At 39.1% G+C, this 19,729-nt stretch overlaps 1 long non-coding RNA gene across 1 annotated transcript in view; it reads left to right on the plus strand.

The window, feature by feature from the left end:
- Window positions 1-789: 789 nt before the first annotated feature.
- The window catches only part of LOC134477386 (uncharacterized), a 29,129-nt gene continuing 10,189 nt past the window's right edge, over window positions 790-19,729 (plus strand). The window contains exons 1-2 of the long non-coding RNA XR_010049440.1: window positions 790-4,097; window positions 5,413-5,476. This is a non-coding gene — a long non-coding RNA (uncharacterized LOC134477386). The remainder of the gene's footprint in view (window positions 4,098-5,412; window positions 5,477-19,729) is intronic.

Consider the following 19,729-nt stretch of genomic DNA (forward strand, 5'->3'; position numbering starts at 1 on the left):
GTTTATCATATTCACCCAAAGAGTCAAATGCAAAAGAGTGCGGGGGATCTGTCCATGCTCTAGAGACCCAAAGAATCCAGCTGAGGGCCTGGATCCCGTGGCAATGTCCTCTCTGAGTTCAGCTGAAGGCCTAGGGCCCATGATGATGTCTCATGCAAGTCTGCATCAAGGATCTGCCTTGGAAGGCCAAAGGTCAGCGGCAGAAGCTTGAAAGTCTGTGCCCGTACGGTGAAGGAGCTGTGCCAGCAGGCTGAGGTATCGGCACTGGAGCCAGCAAGCGATGCTCAAGGTAAGAACCAGAGCTCCCCTGGAGAGACCCGCAGCCATCCTCAGTGACGGCAATGTCCCAAGCTCCTCCTATGATGAAAACAGCGGAGTTCTTATCCGGAAAACCAGCATGACAAGCTTCTCCCAGAGAATCAGCAGGGCACCGTCTTGCCCTCCAGCTCTCCTGCCATGCTGTTGGCAGCAATCCTCAGGTGGGCTCTCCACACCCAGCACCACCATGATGACTCAGTTCAGCTGGTGTTCAAGTGGACCATCAGTTAACCCACCACAAAGGTCATTGTTAAAGGGTCAGAATGTCATCTACCTGACAAGGAAACTAGAGCCCAGAAAAGTTAACCGAGCTAGAGTCTGCAGACTGGAGAAAATGGACAAGTCAGGACTTGAACTTCTTGTGTGTGAGTGTAAGCAGAGCGGGTTTTTTCCATGTCTTCTTCTTTTTTTTGTCTTTTTAAGACAGGGTCTCGCTATGCAGTTCAGGGTGGCCTTGAGCTCACTTTTGTAGCCCAAGCTGGTCTCGAACTTGCAATGATTCTCCTGTCTCAGCCTCCCGAGTGCTGGGATTACAGGTGTGTGCCACCACGCCTGCTTCTATGTCCTCTTTTGAGGATGGTGCAAGGCAGTAAGAGGAGGGATTCAGAACCACGATGCGTGTTCCCTCCCTGGGAAGGCCATGCCCAGGATGTTTTTTCCCTTAACAAGCACAGTGCACCCCGTAGAGGATGGCTTTAACCAACACCTAACTTGCTCCTTCCAGTCCCTCTCCTGAGTTTTGGAGCTGTTTGTCCAGCTGTCTCTGGACAGTTCTGGACTCCTCAATTCAACCCTGACCTATTGCTTATCTCATGTTCAAAACAAGACTCAACATCTTTCTCCTCTAATATGTTCCTCTTTCTGAACTTTTCCTTAGTGGAATGTGACAGCTAGTCTTTTCCAATGAAGTCTTTCATGGGGGGAAAAAAGCCTACTTTTCAAACATTTAGTATCCATATCATAATTTTACATGATTTATAATTTCATGATAAAACATCAGCATAGGAAAAGTTATGCTGGAAGTTACTTCATCAAACTAATTTTCCAACAGGACAAAAGGGTGGTCATTGAGATTCTATATTTAAAACCTGTTATTTCCTAGATCCCAGCCTACTCAAGGTTATAGAGTCACCTTGGATTACCATGGATTAGTGACCAAGTTGAGATTGCAGATTTTGCCTTTCCTGTGCCTACATCAACATAGAAAGGGTGTCCTTTCTCAATGTTCTACAGACATACTCATGTCCAATGAGACACATTACACTCTCTGAAGAAAAAGGATTTGTTAGTTAAGTATTTAAATATTAGATTTAAGTTAGTCAGATTTCTCTGAATTTTTAACATGCTTTCATTGTAAATCTCCAAGAAATAGACATACTGCTATATTTGATAGGATTTCATTCAGCTGCATGAACAGAAACTCAATTCAGTCGCTTAACCAAAATGAGAGTTTGTTTTCTTTCTAATGATGAGAAGTGAGGAGGTATACAGTCTGATACAGTGCGGTTGTTCAAGGAAATCATCAGGATTTGTGTAGTTTTCTTCCTCATGGGCATAAATGGCTGCTCTGCCTTTAGGATCTGTGTTCCTGTTTTAGGCAAGAGAAATGGAAAAAGAGAGAAAAAACCCTGACACACACCAGCCAGCTCTTAAGTACCTTTCCTAGCAGCCCTACCCACTTGCTTACGTCTAACTGTTCAAAATAGCCTCTCTGGACTTAAAGGAAGTCCTGGGAGCCAAATATTCCACCCAGCTCATTGCCATTCTTTGCTCTGTTAGGATTGTATTAGGAAGATGAGATGTTAGATACTGGGGGGACCACTAGGCGTGCATGAGGTGTCATCTAAAACTGGAGTGAATTTTTAAAATTTTAAAAATGTGTTACAGTAAAAGGCACATTACCAATAATCCCTCTCAAAATACCTTCCCTCGAAATGCTCTCCTGTGATTGGACGGATTTATCCTATCATTCCCACCACTTTCTGAAGCAGTTCTGGACGTCATCTTCCAGGAGTGATTTCAGTTGCACTTTCATGGCTGCCTCATGTCCTGAACTGATTCAGAGTTTACCTCTCAGGGTCATTTTGCCTTTGGAGAAGAACTATAATCCTCCTGGTGTCAGATCTGATGAATAAGGTTAGGACACACCCTGGTGTTTTCACCAGCCTGCCTTTCTGTTGGATGGCACTTGGCAGTTGTAGCCACTGTATTTTTTGTTATAACTCATAAAGATATTCATGAAAAGGGTGTCCAGACTGCTTCAGCAAGTGGCAGGAATGATGGCTAAATATATTCAACATGAGGTGGGATCTCCTGAGGGGGATTAATGGCCATGTGTCTTTTACTGTCACACAATCAGAAAACAACAAAGCCCTTAAACATTCACCGTAATTTTCGATCACACCACATATGTCATCAAAAGCGAGCACTGTGACAGATGTATTTGGCTCCAGTATCTATTGTCATCTTCTCTGGCTCCTTTCTGTTGGCAGATGGGGCTTGTGTCATTTGGCTTGGCACCCAAACTTTCTGTGATGTCCCAGATCCTTGCCACGGGCTCCTGGCCACTCACAGTGAACCTCCTGCGGGCTCTGAGGTGCACAACTTCCTCCTCTCTGCTCCTGGCAGATACCGGAGGTCATCATTTGAAACTCAGTTCTGACAATCGCTGCTGTGACAACTTTCTTTCTTACACTCTCCTCTTCCAGCAGGGTTAGCTGCCCCTTGACTTCCCCATGCTACCCTCTACACTATTTAATTATTCTGTCACACTTTTCCCTTATAAATTGAGTGATTAAGAACCCAAGAAGCAAACTGAATGTGTACTTTAATGATGGCAAACATTCATATGAAAAAAAAAGAATAGAAAGGAATGTCTCCAAATACTCCACATGACTCTGGCTCCTTGATGTTCAGCAATACCATGTAATTTCATTTCATTTTGTTTTTTTACATTTCATCTTACAAAATACAACAATTTAAGGCAGGATATAAAAAAAGCCCTAAAGAGTGACACAGAGGTCACCAGGCTCAGGTGCAGCAATTGGGCCCAGGAAGTTAGAAGACCTTCGTGGAAAGGTGGACTCAAGCTGGGCACCGACAGCTGGGTAGGCGGTTAGTGGAAGGGAGAGTGCGGGTGAGCCTTGCTGGTGTGGGTCACAGACATGCCCAGGTGTGGACATGCAAAGGGCCTCAGGAAGTGGGTCGAGGCTCTCAGGAGGGGAGGATTCATGGGGATCCATGGAAATGGGGGACAGAGGAAGGAGAGCAGGACCAAGGAGTTAAAGGCTGTGATGGCTCATGGGAGGCACAGGATTATAACTAGCATTGGCAGAAGTGGCACATTTCCAGGGAGGACCTGGAAGGCGGGCTGAGGAGTCCTCAGTGCAGGGGTCGACTCTAAGATGATGATTGCAAACCGAGAAAGGGAGAGGGACGGGAGGAGAATGAAGGGATGGACAGGGCTCTGAGCACAGAGTGAGCAGAAGACTGGGAAGGAGGGAAGGGTGACCTGGCAGCTCTGAATCGCGTCAGCTGAAAGAATGATAGTATCTTTTTCAAGAACTGGAAAGTCAGGAAATTCTGTTGGCGTGGGAGGTGGCATGATTCCATCCGGGACTGGCGACTGAGAGGGGCTGGCAGGCCAGTTCTGTCCAGCAGACAGTCACCGACGAGCTTTTCACAGAGCCGTCCAGTCTCCAGGTCCAGGTAGAGTTGAAGCAGGAGGGGAAAGGGACTCTCTAAGGAAAGCCGGCATTTACAAACATTTACGATCACCGGTATGTGTTTACTTCTGTCATAATTTCATGATAAAAGATTAGCAGAGGAAAGGATCTTGGCAGTTGGACAGTCTCCTTGTCTGACCAAGAAAACTGATGTTCGCTGAAATGAAGCATTTAAAACTTATTATTGTAAAACCCCAGCCCGCTCAAGGTTATTCGGCTAGTTAAGATTAGTGACTGAGTTGTGATCAGAGGTTTTGCCTAGTATTCTTATCTAATGATTAAAAGCACAAAAATTCGATTACTTTTTCTGTCTCCTTGGTTAAAAACCAAAGAACCACTGCCCCCAGATTAGAAAACCGACATTAAAAAGACCACAACCTCCTAGAACAACAATTTAACTTAAAGATTTTTGTTAAAATATGCTGTTTGTAAGCAAGATTTCAAGATATATGACACAGTACAATGTGTTCCACATGCTAATGAAGTTAGATAGGCTTCTTACTTGGTTTTACCTCTGGGTCTTAATTACCTTGGATATTTTATAATTCTAAATCTGTGCTGTAGTTTCAAACATGAAATTTGGATTTAAAATCTCACAAGATTACAATACAATTTAAAGGATGAATCGAAGACACAATTTGCTTTAACCCTTAATTCACGGTAACGAACCTCACTGTAATGAGAAATTCTGTTCCCAGAAACATCAGAAGATCCTAAGTGGTTTTTAAATGTAACACATATTCACAGCTCAATACATTCCAGACAGTCAGTGGGTAATGAAAGAGCATGGTTGCCACCAATAAAATAATTGGTTCCAATAAGTTCTTTATGTTTCTGCACACTCTAAAATAATACCGCATATATTTTACTTTAGATCTTCTTTCCTTATACATGACATTGACTCACACAAATATTCCTCGCTAAACTTGAGGAATTGAAATTCTAAAGCCAAAGTTAGTATAAAAAGTTTTCTGCTATCGAATCTAAGTGCTCTTCCATGTGTGTCACTAGTCCCGCTAACGTCACTACAGGTGATGCTTCTATCAGAGAGGGAAAATGTGTCATTCACCCACTCTGCTCTCCTTCAGGAATGCCTGAATGAATGTCAGCTTTATTGCAAGTAAGAGGGAAGGAATTGTCTTTACAAATGATTATTGTTAGGATGCACGGTATTTCTGTTCTGTATTTCTGAGACAACTCTGATTTTGATAATGAAATCATACAGTTATACTAATGCATTTTAACTCCAATTGCATTTTACACTGAAGAGAATCCTGGTGTGTGAGGGCTTTCTCAGTCTACTGACAGCCTCGCTGGGATTTTGCTCTGGGGAATCACCGTATTTTCTGGCCTTATGTCTACCCTTTAGGGTGAGGGAGGTGTGGATTCCTATCTTTTACTCTGCAAAAAAAATCAAGACCCGCAGACTTAAGGTAACAAGTAGCTAAAGTCATAATTTGAATTCTTTTCTTGGTCTCACTTGTGTTGTCTTTGGTACAGTACTTCTAAATACGCAGAGAGTCAAACATACCTACAGTCTACCACTGTGTACTTTATACATGTGTAAAACTTAACTGCCCTTTTGTGGGCATAAAATACCCTGCAATCAGTAAACAGATGTCTTCCATTTTCATATCCCTGAAAAGGGTAAGTAAATAGAGTCCTATGTGGAAATAAACCCCATGCAAATCTGAATAAGCCTGTTCTATATGCTTCCTCTTGACTTTCCCTCACTTTAACCAATATCACCAGCCAGCGTTCATGGAGGTCTTCACGTACAGCTCGCCCTATGCCAATTACCCTATGTACATAGTCCCCCTAAGGAAAGACCTTCAATCATCACACTTATATTACAAACGAGAATGGAGATTCACACTGCTTCTAAGGGGCAGAGCTGAGATCATAACCCAAATACAGACTGCAAGCCCAGGAGGGAAACACTGCTCACTGTAGCTATGGAAGAAATTCAGAAAAAAAGTAAGAAGGGACAGCCCATTATCAGGAGAGATCAGTTTTCACTTGTTATATTTCCTTGTGAATATATATATATCTCCATAAAATTTCTGCTCCATACTCTTTCACTTATTGGTATTAGAAATTCTTTCAAGACAGCAATTTTCATGGCCATCCACTGTTTCAGTGAGTATGAATACCTTGTTCTGTTTAACATCACATTTATTTGATACTTGGGCTATTTTCAGTATTATAAAGAATAGTTTTATGGTTACCTATGCAAACTGAATTTTTGTACTGTAGGATTATTTCCTTTTAACTCACTAACATAGAAATACCAGGTCAAAGGAAAGGTACATATAGGCCACACTACCAAATTTCTTTAAGAAGATTTTGTCCATTCGTAGAACTATCATTGAAACGTGGTGCATATTTCACCTTACTTGGCTCAGCATTCATATTAGACTCAAAAATAATAAGCTTCCTAATTCACTATGTGGAGTGATCAGTTGTATTCCCATTTTATTCACTGGATTATACTTGAAGCTGAACATTCTTTTCTATCCTCGTTGATCAGTTTCATTTCATCCTTTTCGCTGACTCCTAAGGTAGACTCTCCTAAGGACATGACACTTTTGTTTCTAATATATGCCGTGAGCACTGTCGATTTCTCTCTGAAGCACAACTTTTGCTGTCTTACAAATTTTAATAGCTGTCCTCTTTTTCTTCAATTACAAATAAATTGTTCTTGAGATTTCTCTGGCTCACAGAGGCATGTTGTTCCTTTTGCACTTATTTGAAGATTCTCCAGCTATCTCTCATCTATGTATAGTTTAATTTCATTAAGGCCTAAGAACAAACTTCATATGGTTTCCGTGCTTTAACTGTGGTAAGGTGCGCTTTATGGGAAAGCTAGGGTCAAACTCATATGTTTCATGTGAGTTTGACAAGAATGTTTTTATACCAGTGTGGGATGGAGTTCGCTATAAATGTCAACTGGACCAAGTTAATTCACCTGTTCAGGTCACTTCGAGCTTTACTATTTCCACCCTTTTCAAATGATACTCACTTTTGGGGATTAGTGATCAAGAAATAGAAGTATAAGTCTAAAAATTAAATTACTCAGCAGAAAGCAGATGCTATGCTATCAAGCTTTTAATTCATATCTGTCACCTCTTTTAACAATGAAAAGCATGTGAGTGTGGAAAAACAGGTTGAGTGAGTCAAAAACACAAAGAAATGATTGAAGGGAAACACCAATCATGTCACTAGCATGAGGTTTTTCCATACGCTATACAACGCTTTTGTGGCTACTAAAGAAATGAAAAACTTACTGACCAAGGATTTTGCCTTTGAATCTGGTTTTGCGAATTCATAGTTCACAATGCAGAGATAATAATACAGCCCTTTAAAAGACCATTTATCATCTCTTGCTTTAAATTCTTCCTCTTTTCACTGTAAAAATACCCAAACGTCCCTGGCGATGGAGTTGAAAAGGTAACTATCGTACAGACAGTTTGGCTGATTACATAGTGTTACAGTTTTAAGAGCTGTTTCAAAAGCAATCAGAGTATTTGGAAAAAAACGTTTTCATAGCAAATGGGTTCTTCCTTCAGAATGTAAACACTGAGCCAATCTTAGAAGCAAACATTGACTACACACTCATCTCAAGCCAGTTGTTACAAGTGCTTTCGTTATAACAATGCAAAAACGTGGAGCACGGGTTTACATTTTAACTCCAGCCCTGTTCAAAGATCACTTATTGGCCTCTGGAGGAACAGGTGGCATGCCTGTTACAGTTTAACGAGCAGCCTTTGGGTGAGGTACAGTCATTCAGATACCTCTGGATGTTTCGGATGCTCTCATGTGTGGCAGGGAGCACTTGCTAAAACATTCTCCTCTCAGATCTGGAAACCTTGTCTGTGTCCATATTAGGTGCTGGGCAGGTAGGCCAAAGATGCCTTCTGTCTGAGTCATGAACAAAAAATGTTATCTTGCAACCAAGATAACAATTCCTAACATTGACAGAAATATTCCAGCTCTTACTCAATCAGATAGCTTTTTGGGTGCAGAAGATATCTGAGCATTCTCCCTTTGATAATAGAATTTACAGGGAATTTCTTTTTTCTGTTTGAGGTACTGTTAATTATATGAGGTTCCCCTAAGAATCACAAATTTTCCTTGAATGCCAGCAGCTCAATTCTAGTCCACTAACTCACAGTCTAGTTGAGTTGGACTGAGTAGGACTTGTGTTTCAACTGTAGCTCATTTGAGAAATGTTTACACCTCTAGGGAATTGAATTTACATTTTTATGAACATGATATAATTCTCTGTGTAATTAAGTCCTCTCCAAAAACATTTCAATAGTGTGTAAAATTTCCTACATTAAAAAAATCTTGCCAATCTTTCACTGGATTTATTCTTAGGCATATTTTGGTTATCTTTATGAATGATACACTTTGTGCTTTCAAAAGTACAGTTTTCTAACTCTTTGTTGTTTATACTTGGGAATGTAAATGCTTTTTGTATATTGGTCTTATATTCAGCAACTTTACTAAGTTTTTAATTCTTGTACTTCTCTATAAACAACTACATTATGTGCAGTTAGGTGTAGTTTGTTTCTTTTTCCCCCTCAGTCTTCATAATGTTTGCTTTGTTTTTCTAATTACATTTGGTAGAACATTTAGCACATTTTGAATAGTCACAGTGTTGGAGGACTGGTGGTTTTCATTATGTTCTTGTGAGGTAGGCAATGTGTTTAACGGCATATTTTTTTTAACCCAGTACTGGATGTTACTAAGAGAATCCAAGCTATCTACTCTCTACTATTGCTAGAATCATTTTCTATGTTAAATGGTTCCTCCTAACTTTACCTTTATACTAATTGATTTTCTCATTGCACACAAAATTCATGGTCCAGTTTTACTTTTTCATTTCTAATTGTGTATTTTCCTGAAATTGAATATTGATTGTGAACCTCCTAAGAAATCGTCTCCCAGTTAGTACTATCAGATATTCAGGTCGCTTTGTTGGAAAATATTAGGGACAGTCACATTAACATTTCTGCAAGTTGCATGACCTGGAATGGTACTGAGAACAATTCACAAAGCTGAATGTGGTTTTTCTGCCTATGTCTCTCATTTTTTGATGTGTAATAGGCCTGTGGGATCTCCTTCAAGTAAGTAGAGATAATCTGTTAATGCCCGATTCCAAAAACAGTCCTAAATAATGTTTTAAAAGATTTTTACCTTTGACTGCAAGCAAAACAATATCATGTACAGGAGACATGTTATTACAATACAATTTTAGTACATGATATCATTTTGTCAGAAATCAGTACCAGTTTGATGCTTTTGGCTTAGTATTATGAAATTAAGTAAATGTTCAGTTCTGTTTATATAGACAATTAGGATGAGGTTAAAAATGGGAAAAGAATGGAGAAATTTATTGGATGGAAAATCGACACAAAAAAATACAACTAAAACTCTCACTAGTAGTACTGGTAATACTTGTAATAGGAATGGTAAGACTTTAATGATAACAACAACAATAATAGCGATATATGCATGAATGTTAGTTATTCAGCTTAGTTCCACACTTACACTGCATTATAGCATTTTCTGCCATTTAGAAAGTCTTTTGAGAGAGAATTATATAGTATAGTTGCTGCTTTGTCCTTACAAATATTACTCTTCGTGATATAAGCCAAACTTAAAAGACACCAAATTTTGGATTACATTACCACTTTTTAGTTTCTCACCTCATGTCCAAGCAAGTTCGGAATTGATTCCAGCTAACTGACACCATAATGATCTCTCTAGAAAAGCAGGCCTTATATTATATACCAGGAATGGCAAACACCATGCCAATTCAGTTTGTAGCCATGCATCTAAAGCTTTAAGTTACACACATACACACACACACACACCATATTATATATATAATAAGCTGTGAATTATCAAGAGTTGTAAAACAGCTTTATGTAAAAAATCAAAACCTCTAGATAGGCCATGAATGTAATAGGGATATGAAGTTTGCTGTCACTAGAAAGTGACCAAGGACAGCAAGTGTGACTAATTCATCTTTCTGTCCCTGGTGTCAGGCACTGGTTGAGAACTTATTTGTGGTAAATGGAGGGAGAATGATCCATCAGATAGCTATGTGGGCCTGGTTAAAAAAAATCCCAATTCCCCAGCATCAGATGTGGTTAAAGAAAATCTGTTTCTGAGTTGTTTTTGTGGGTGTGGTTCGCAGAACTGGGGACACATCAGGGAAGACGGCAAGCAGACCAAGAGCAAGTGATGCACAAAGTGATTCACCATGGCAGCATGGGTGGGCCTGGTAGGTCAGTTTTAATGCAAGCACATTCCTTCTAGAAAATTCTCCCATGACTTAGAAGAAACTGACAGAAATCACATAGACTCCATCATTGAACGAGTAGGAAATATCCAACCGGTAATGGAAAGTGTTGAGTAAGGATAGGAGAAAACATTTAAAAATACATTTATAACCCCCTGCCTTTTATTCCTCCACCTCCATTGCCCTCTCAATCTGGTATCTCAAAAAACACAAACAAGGTAGGGGTATTTCCTATAATCCACTCAACAGCACAGGCTTTGAATACTTCATGACCAGCACAAGGTCACTTAAAAGGCCACATAGCCTGAATGTGCCCTTCCAAAATTCTTATGTTGAAATTTATGTATCCTTATGTTTATACTAGATTATCTAGTTGTTGCATGGTAGCTAGAAAACAAAATGCCTTCAAAAAATTTTAAAAATTCTATCATGAAGCAGTAACTGGTCCTAGATCAAAGACTAACATTCCTTAGCAGAAAAAGACACTAAGAGTTTCTATCTCCTACACCAACATCAAGCGAGACAACAGCAAAGATGCAGAAATCTCCGGGGATACAGAAGAGAGCTGAGCAGGGGCAGGGGGGTGTCCTATTCCACCCCATTCATCGGTGGAAACCGTAAGAAGCGCTGTCTTCTCGGGCTGTGGTGAGAGCAGGTAACATTAATTAAAGCGTTTAGAATAGTACTTGGCACATAGTAAAAATTTAATAAAAGTAAATTATTGTTTACTTTTTCCTAACAGGTGCAACAGAGTACCTCTCTTTCTCTCTCTCTCTTCTTAGCTAGAGAACTTTAATAATATTGAAATTCTATTGTCTTCAGTTTTATAGCCCAAGAACAAGATTTCTTTTTTTTTTTTTTATCGGTACCAGGGATCAAACTCATGACTGCGCTTGCAAGGCAGGCGTTTATGCCGCTGAGCTAAATCTCCAGCCCCGAGAATATGATTTCTAGCAAAGTATTTAGATTTTCAGACGTTCTATACAACTTATTTGGATATTCTGTGTTAAAGTTATATCTTGCTATTTTAATCAGACATTGTAACTGCTTTAACACGATTTATAGGATCATAGATTGTGCCTTGAAATCAGAAAAGTGGGCCAGAGACTAACCCTAGAGTAGACTGTCGCCCACTAGCAGGGACTTTGATCAAATGACCTACTTTCTGTATGCCTGTTTCTCACCTGGCAGTTGAGACGGTAGGAGTACTTACTCATAGACTTGTTATGGAGGATTCGATGTGTCATTTGCACAGGATGCTGTAGGAACACTGCCTTGCATGTAATATGCATGTAAGTCAGTTATTTCTTTTACATTGTTGCCCCACTTAGTTGCAAAAATATATTTTTCCAGTTGTTTTACAAATTTATCAGTAAAGTGTTTATAGAGAAAAGTTCAAATTTACCAATTCTAAATGCCCAAACTTATTTAACGCATGGTTGAAATTCAAGCCTATCTAATTTTAATATAATTCAATTCTTTCTTTAATTCTGTTTTAATCCTTATTATGACCATTGACTTTCTTTGCCTCCCATCCTTTCTTCCCTGCAAATGCAGGCATAGGCTTAAACTACGATTATAATGTGGTACCAAATTCCCTAACAAAGTAAACTATTAGACTATAACAAATGTGATACATACTTGGATATTTTTATCTTTTTATACATATACTGCTATACATCATAAATCTCAGGGCTTAATAATTTTTTTAAAAAGTATGCATTTTTAATCTTTATGCTTAGCAACTGTTTATGAGGTATTGAAATTAATAACAGGTTCAAATCAAGCAAGAAACATGCGGGTGATTCAGCACGTTGTAATGCTGGTTAATTTGTAAGGCTTCCTGAGTGAATTAAGTAGATACAGTAGTTAAAAGATACAGCAGTTTAGAGAGTATTGACTAAAACCTTTTCTGTTTCCTGCTTAAGTTTCTTTTTAAAGGAAAGTATTTTTAAAAACTTACTTGGATACACTTTGTAGAAAGAAAACCAGGGAATTAGAATTTTGTTAACAAGCCTCGTCTCCCAGGGCTAAGAATTCAGATGAAGGAAACAGTGACTTAGAATGGAAGGACCTGCCTAAGAGAGGACAGATCACATTTTGGCTGGAGCCATCTTCCTGCAGTTCGCCAAAACGATGAACACAAGGGGAAAGACACGGCATCGCACTAAGTGTCTTCCGTGCATTTTAGAAAATATGAACTTGCTCCTTTGGCCCCGTACTTGTGAGCCTACAAAGGAGATGCTGCAGACATTTAGGGGAACGCGAGCTGCCCAGGAAGGAATGGTCCCCAGCGTCCCTTTTGCAAAACTGTTTAACGCAGACTATTGGCCTTGTCATACACCGACAGGTTAAAGGGCCAAGTGATGGTCAGTGTGTTCAGCGTTCCAAGAGCTGAGACAGCTTCCTGAAACTCAGGAAGGCAAATGATCAGAAACAAGAAAGACGCGAAAGAGAGAGGTACAGAGTTTGGTAAAAGCCCAGTTGCTCTACTCAGAAGCACACTGAGGACTGGAGGAGAGAGACCAGGCCACTGGAGGCTGCTTCCATTCATCGGGGTGTAGCAGGTGGAGAGAGAAAAGCAGCTCAAGAGATCTTTGGCCTGAAAGAGGAAGCAAAAAGGAAACAAACAGGAAGAGGACGAGGGAAAGAAAGAAGTGGGAAGAGGAGGAGAAGAAGGAGGAGAAGACAGACCATGGGAGATGGGGAGAAGGGACTGCAGGAGGAGGGGAGAAAGATGAGTCTGTGTCTGTGCCTGATATAATAATGATCCTTTGTTGACTCTCCCAGGCTTATCCCAAGGTCTGGCATCATCTGCCTACCTGCACACCAGGTGTGTCATAGGAGTGGCGCGGCAGTGATAACAGTGATATTGTATTGGGAAATACAGTAAAGAAACTTTGCCATTTGGGCCACTTCCAGGAAAGTTTCAGAGGCATAAGAAGAAGAAAAAACCGAACTAAAACTACAAAGGCATTAAAGAAGATTAACTTATAAAGAAGCCAGAGTGACCAGCTTTCTTCTTGATAATTATGCAAAACATTAAACTCCCTTTACTAAAGATACAGATAAGACTTTAATTTCAGCTCTCTTGTGAGCAGACTGAATATTTTCTAATTTCTACCCCAGATTTAAAGCTCTGCTTGTGTCACGTCTATCGAGCATCCGAAACTGTGTGTCGTTCTGCTCTGCTTCTATTCTGTGATTTATAAGGAATTAACTTTAGCACTCTTTTTTAGAGTGTAAGTTGAAAAAGGCCTTCCACCAGAGTAATTTTTAAACCACATCAATTATTTTTCCTGTGCAGCTGTTTTTTATCCACAAATTATGGCTTGAGGCATTTTTACTTTACAACACATTTCAGAAGGGAAGGAATGAAGGGGAACCAGCCAATCTACAAATGTTTCACCTACAGTAGATCTGATTTTTTTAAAAAGGGGGGGAAATGTAAACCGAAACTTCTTTAAAAATAGGACCTGCTTAGTAAGGGTCTAAATGTTGATTATATGACCTAATGATTTGTATTTAACTATTACCGAAGGATTGATTCCCAGTTTAATTTTCTCATATCACTTATTCATTAAATACATATTTAGTCATGTGCTGGGAAGCACGAAGCATAAGGTTGTTCGCAAGAGGATAACAGTCTGATTTGGTGGCACACAATTTGCATGTAAAACGAAAAGAATAGACTGCAAAACAATGAAGCGCTCTTGCAGCTGGTTCCCTGTGAAAAACAGAAGTGAAAAAAAGATAATAAAGAGATTCTGGTAAGCAAAAAGTAGCTTCCAAAAAGCGCATGTGAAGGTTTAGAATGAAGAGTGTATGGGATACATTGGGCAGTCATGTCCAACACCAGGATGGAATCTTAAAAGCTGTTAGAGAAAAGAAAAATCACTTAGAAAGGTAAGCCCATTAGAAGAATAGACTTCTCAACACAGAACTGAAAAGCCAGCAGATCATTGAGTGAAGTGTTTTAAATCCTAAAAGAAAAGTTTCCAACCCAGACTGATATATCCTACAAAACTCTCTTCCAAAGAAACAGATCTTTCCATGACAAAGAATACCGTAAAAAAATTTGTGACTACTAAAGCAGCACTCCCAAAACCTCTCATGTGTACCCTAAAAAGAGATGAAGCCAAAGATGCCCAAAACCTAGTAGAATCAATACAGCAGGAGTACATTAAGCAGAAGGGGAAGGAGGACGCAGCAAGAGGAAAATGCAATGGCAGGAATTCATTAATATCTTTTGTAATAACGCTCAACATCAATAGTCTCAGTTGCCCAGTCAGAAGACAAAGATTGGCCAAGCAGATCAAAAAACAAAGCCCAACAGTACGCTGCGTAAAAGAAACACGATTAATTCCCCCAAAACGTTCACAGACTAAAAGTCAAAGGCTAGAAGAGAACAATCCATGTAGCAGGAACCTGAAAACAAGAAGTGGTTATATTTTCCAGTTAAGTGGACTTCAAACCACAACTGATCAGAAGTCATAAAGGAGGTCTCTATACGTTGGATAGGGAATGATTTGACGGAGTGATAACAATGATAAACACATATACACTAAACAGTGCTACATCCAACTTAATGAGACAAATGGTACTGGACATAAAAGATCAGATGGGCATCATCACAAATATTCCACTGTCACACACTGATACACTAGACAAAATACTAACAAAATACTATCAGAATTGAGCCAAACATTAGACCAATTGGATTTGATAAATATCTACAGAGTGTTCTGCCCAACAACAGAGTGCACATTCTCCTCAGCAGCACATGGAACTTTCTCCAAAATTGATCACATAGTAGTACATAAACAATGCTTAAGTAATACAAGAGTTGAAATTATCCCATGCATCATATCAGATCACAGTGAAATTAAACTACAAATCAATGGCAAGAGAAGTCACAGAAATTATGCAAATTAAACAGTACACTCATGGAAATTAAACAGTACACTCTTATATAATGAATGAGTCACAGAGGAAATCAAGGAAAAAATTATACAGTTCCTAGAATCAAGAAATATGCTAGTACAATGTATCAGAACCTGTGCATACAATGAAACCTATCCTAAGAGGAAAGTTTGTAGCTATAAATGCCCACATAAAAAGCAAAACTAAACAGAAAAAAAATACAAAGCAAGTCTAAATATACAACCTAATGAAGCAGCTCCCTGCCTTTGAAAAACAAGAATAATATGAATTCAAAATACAAGGAAGGAAATTATAAAGATCAGAGCAGAAATTACTGAAACTGAAACAAAGAAACCAAAAAGCCCAAGAATCAATAAGCCAAAAAACTGGTTCCTCAAAAGAATAACAAAATAGACAAACACTTAGCCAATCTTACCAAATCAAAAAAGAAAAAACCCAACTCTACACAATTAGAAATGAAAAAGGTGAAATCATAGTGGACACCACCAAAATTCAAAAAATTATTGGAAATTGCTTAGAAAACCTGTACTCCAACAAATTAGAGGATCCAGAAAAAAACTGATAGGTTTTAAGATACATATGAATTTCCAAATCTCAACCAAGAAGATATATAAATCCTTACTAATCCAATAATAGGCAATGAAATTGAAGAAGTAAATAAAAACTAAAGAAACTACCAGCTAAGAAAAGCTTGGGAACCATTGGGCTCACTGCTGAATTCTACATTGATTTTAGAGAAGATCTAATGGCAATGTTTCTCAAAATCTTTAGTAATATTGAAAGAGAAATAGTACTCCTAAAGTCTTTCCTAGAAGATAGCATTACTCCAGCTCCAAAACTAGAAAAGGATGCAACCAAGAAAGAAGATTACAGGCCGATCTTACTGTCTCTCTCACTGTCTCTCCCTTTGTCTATCTCTGTCTCTGTCTCTGTCTCTGTCTGTCTCTCTCTTTCTCTGTCTCTCTGTCTCTCTCTGTCTCTCTGTGTCTCTCTCTGTCTCTCTCTCTCTCTCTCTCTCTCTCTCTCTCTCTCTCTCTCTCTGTCTCTGTGAGTATCCTTTCTTTTTGAGACAGGGTCTCACTGTGCAGTTCAGGCTGGCCTTGAGCTCACTTTGTAACCCAGGCTGGTCTTGACCTCACAACAATCCTCCTCAGGCCTATCTCTTTAATGGACATAGATGCAAAGGTCAACAAGAGATGGGCATACAGAATGCAACAAAAAAAAAAAAATTAAAAAACCATACAACATGACCAAATAGGCTTCATCCTAGGAATACAAGGATGGTCCAACAATGCATATAAAGTATCACATAAACTGAGCAAGGGCACATATGACACGATCATCTCAATAGATGTAATAAAATCCTTTGACAAAATCCAACATTCATTCATGACAGAAAAATTAAATAAAAAAGTATAGAAGAACTTTATCTTAATCTGAAAAAACTGATTTATGACAAACTTACCACCAACATCATATTGAATGGAGAAAAGCTGAAAACTTTCCCTCTGGAACTAGGAACAAGATGAAGATGTCCACTATCACCACTCCTGTTCAACATCATACTAAAAACATTAGCTAAAATAGCCAGGCAAGAGAAAAAACAAAAGGGATATGGATAAGAAAGGAAGAAGTCAAATCATCATTCTTTGCAGAGGACATGATTCTCTACAGAGGACACCAAAAATATTCCATCAAAAGACACCTAGAACTGAGAATCAAATTCAGTAGTGTAGCAGGATATAAAATCAACACATTAAAATTAATAGCATTCTCATACACCAACGGTGAATTTACCAAGAAAGAAATTAGGAAAGTAATACCGTTCATTATAGCATCAAGAAAAATGAAGTTTAACCAAGGAAATAAAGACCTCAGGAGTGAAAACTATTTACTGTGAGAAAGGAGATCAAAGAGGATGCTGGACACAGGAAGATATCCTCCATTGCTGGACTGGCAGAACCACATTTCCAAAATAGCTTTACTTCCAAAACTGAAATACAGATTCAATGCAATCCCAATCAAAATACTAATAGTATTCCTCTCAGAACTAGAAAAAACAATCCAAAAAATTCTTTCAGAACTGGGAGACCCAGATTAGCAAAAACAATCCTGAGCAATAAGAGGAAAGTAGTGGTCATCACAATTCAGATTTTAAGTTATATTACAAAGCTACAGTTATAAAACAGCATGATATTGGCATAACAAGAGGCACATGGACCAATGATACAGAAAAGAGGATGCAGAAACATTTAGTCATCTGATCTTTGTCAAAGAGGTAGAAAACATGTGCTAGAAGAAAGCCGGGATTTAACTAATGGTGGCAGGAAAGCTTGCTATCATACGCAGAAAATTCAGTCTTGATTCAGATTTCTCACCCTCTATTGAACTAAATTCAAAATCAATCAAAGATGTAAATATTAAAACAGAAATGCTTCATCTGCTGGAAGACAAAGTAGGTAAAACTCTTGAAAATGAAGACATGGGCAAGGACTTTCTGAATGTAACCCCAAATGCACAAGAAATAACACCAAGAATCAATAAATGGGACATATTAAATTAAAAATCTTCTGCACAGCCAAGCAAACAGCTGACAGAATGAACGCAATCTACAAATGGGAAAAGAATCTCTCAGCTATCCCATGGATTACATAAAGAGCTCAAAAAAATAAAATTAGACCTCCCCAAAATAAAAGACTCAATAAAAAAAATGAACAACAGAAATGAACAGATGTTTCTGTGTTATATAATTATAAATGGCCAATAAATACAAGAAAAAATGTTCAACGTCTCCAGCTACTGGAGAAATGCAAATTAAAAAGAGGGCTGAGACTTTATTTACTCTAGAAAGAATGGGTATCAGCAAGAAATCAAATCATAACAAATGCTGGTGAATCTGTGGGGACGCAGGAACCCTTCTTTGTTGTTGGTGGGAGTGTAAACCACTACAACTACTGCAGAGTCCTCAAAAAACGAACTAGAAATCCCATTTAGTTCAGCTATTCCCTTTCTAGATAACTTCCCTAAATAATTAAAGGCATTCTATTACAGTGGCAAATGCATAGCCATGTTGATAGAAGCAAAACTCATAGTCACTAAACCATGGCCGCGGGCTATGTATTCATCAATAAATAACCTGATGAAGAAAATGTGATGTTTGCACACCGTGGAGTATTACTTTGTCATAAGGAAGGATAAGCTTAAGTCATTAACAGGAAAATGGATGCACTTTGAGACCACAGTGTTAAATGAAATAAATCCAACACACGAGCGTAGATATCACGTGGTTATTATCTATGAGAAACCTAAAATATAAATGTATTAAAGAGCAAAATAAAAGGTAATAGGAAAAATAACTATGGATCTATGTGAATGTTCATACAAATTTCCAGATTGGACAGCTAAACTACAGGCACCCAGGGAGGGCTGAAATAATATTCAAAATCTTTCCTAAAAAGAAAAAGGGGCTGGATGAAAGGAGCGTTTCCAAACTGATACTGAGCTGTGGGTCCAGTCGGTGCAGTGTTATGTCTCTGAGGAATTCTGTGCAGGAAGGGTGCAGTTTTTCTCCACATGCCATTTTCACGGGCTCAGGGATCCGTTTTTAATGGCCCTGTTTCCCCTCAGTGACCGTTTATGTACGGATCTACTAAAAGGACCTCAGTCTTTCCTGAGAGCCTGGTTCTGGATGGCTGGCTCTTTGGGTGAGCAAAGCCTCACAATCAGCATACAATTAATAACAAGCGAAAAAGAGAGCAGGAAGCCTGTGTGTCACAGCCACCAACACATTTCTCGTAACTGTGCAGGCGCTATGTGGAGGGCACTCCACAGTAGCCGTCACCGTGCGTAGGCACTGTCTGACGTGGTAGGCAGTGGCTGCACTGTAGGTACATGGGAACGATACTTAGTAAGTAGAGAGGCTTCTGTTAAAAACAAGAAAGAAACAGAAAAATACTTGAATTTGCAGAGTTCATTTCCATACCATTCATTTACTAGGCAGTGTTGATTAATTTTCATGATGCACAGAGGCCTTAGCTGGATTTCTAGTTTTTCCCAGAGTGTGAACAGAGTTGAAGAAGGCCGGGGAAGGCCTGGGGTGTAGACCAGTGGTAGAGCCCTTGCTTAGCATGCTGGAGACCCTGGACTCCATCCCCTGCACTGCAAAACTCAGGCAGGCTCAGGAAAGGCACTTGGTGAATTCTCTTAGGAGTCTTAGAAAAGGGACCCTTGTCTGACAGCCATGCCATGAGCTTTAGGAGATCTGCAAACCTTTAGAAACTCATGTAACAATTTTTATGTTTACACCAAAAATGCTTATTGACAGATTTCATGACTGACAGAAGAACCTACCTCCTGAAAAAAGTTACAATGTTAATTTAAGGACTTTTTTTTCCTATCAAAGATCCAATGTTCTGTAATTTGAACTGTA

The sequence above is a fragment of the Cavia porcellus genome, unplaced genomic scaffold (assembly GCF_034190915.1).
Source record: "Cavia porcellus strain 051 isolate PalLab524CR breed Dunkin Hartley unplaced genomic scaffold, mCavPor4.1 scaffold_8, whole genome shotgun sequence".
Classification (NCBI taxonomy): domain Eukaryota; kingdom Metazoa; phylum Chordata; class Mammalia; order Rodentia; family Caviidae; genus Cavia; species Cavia porcellus.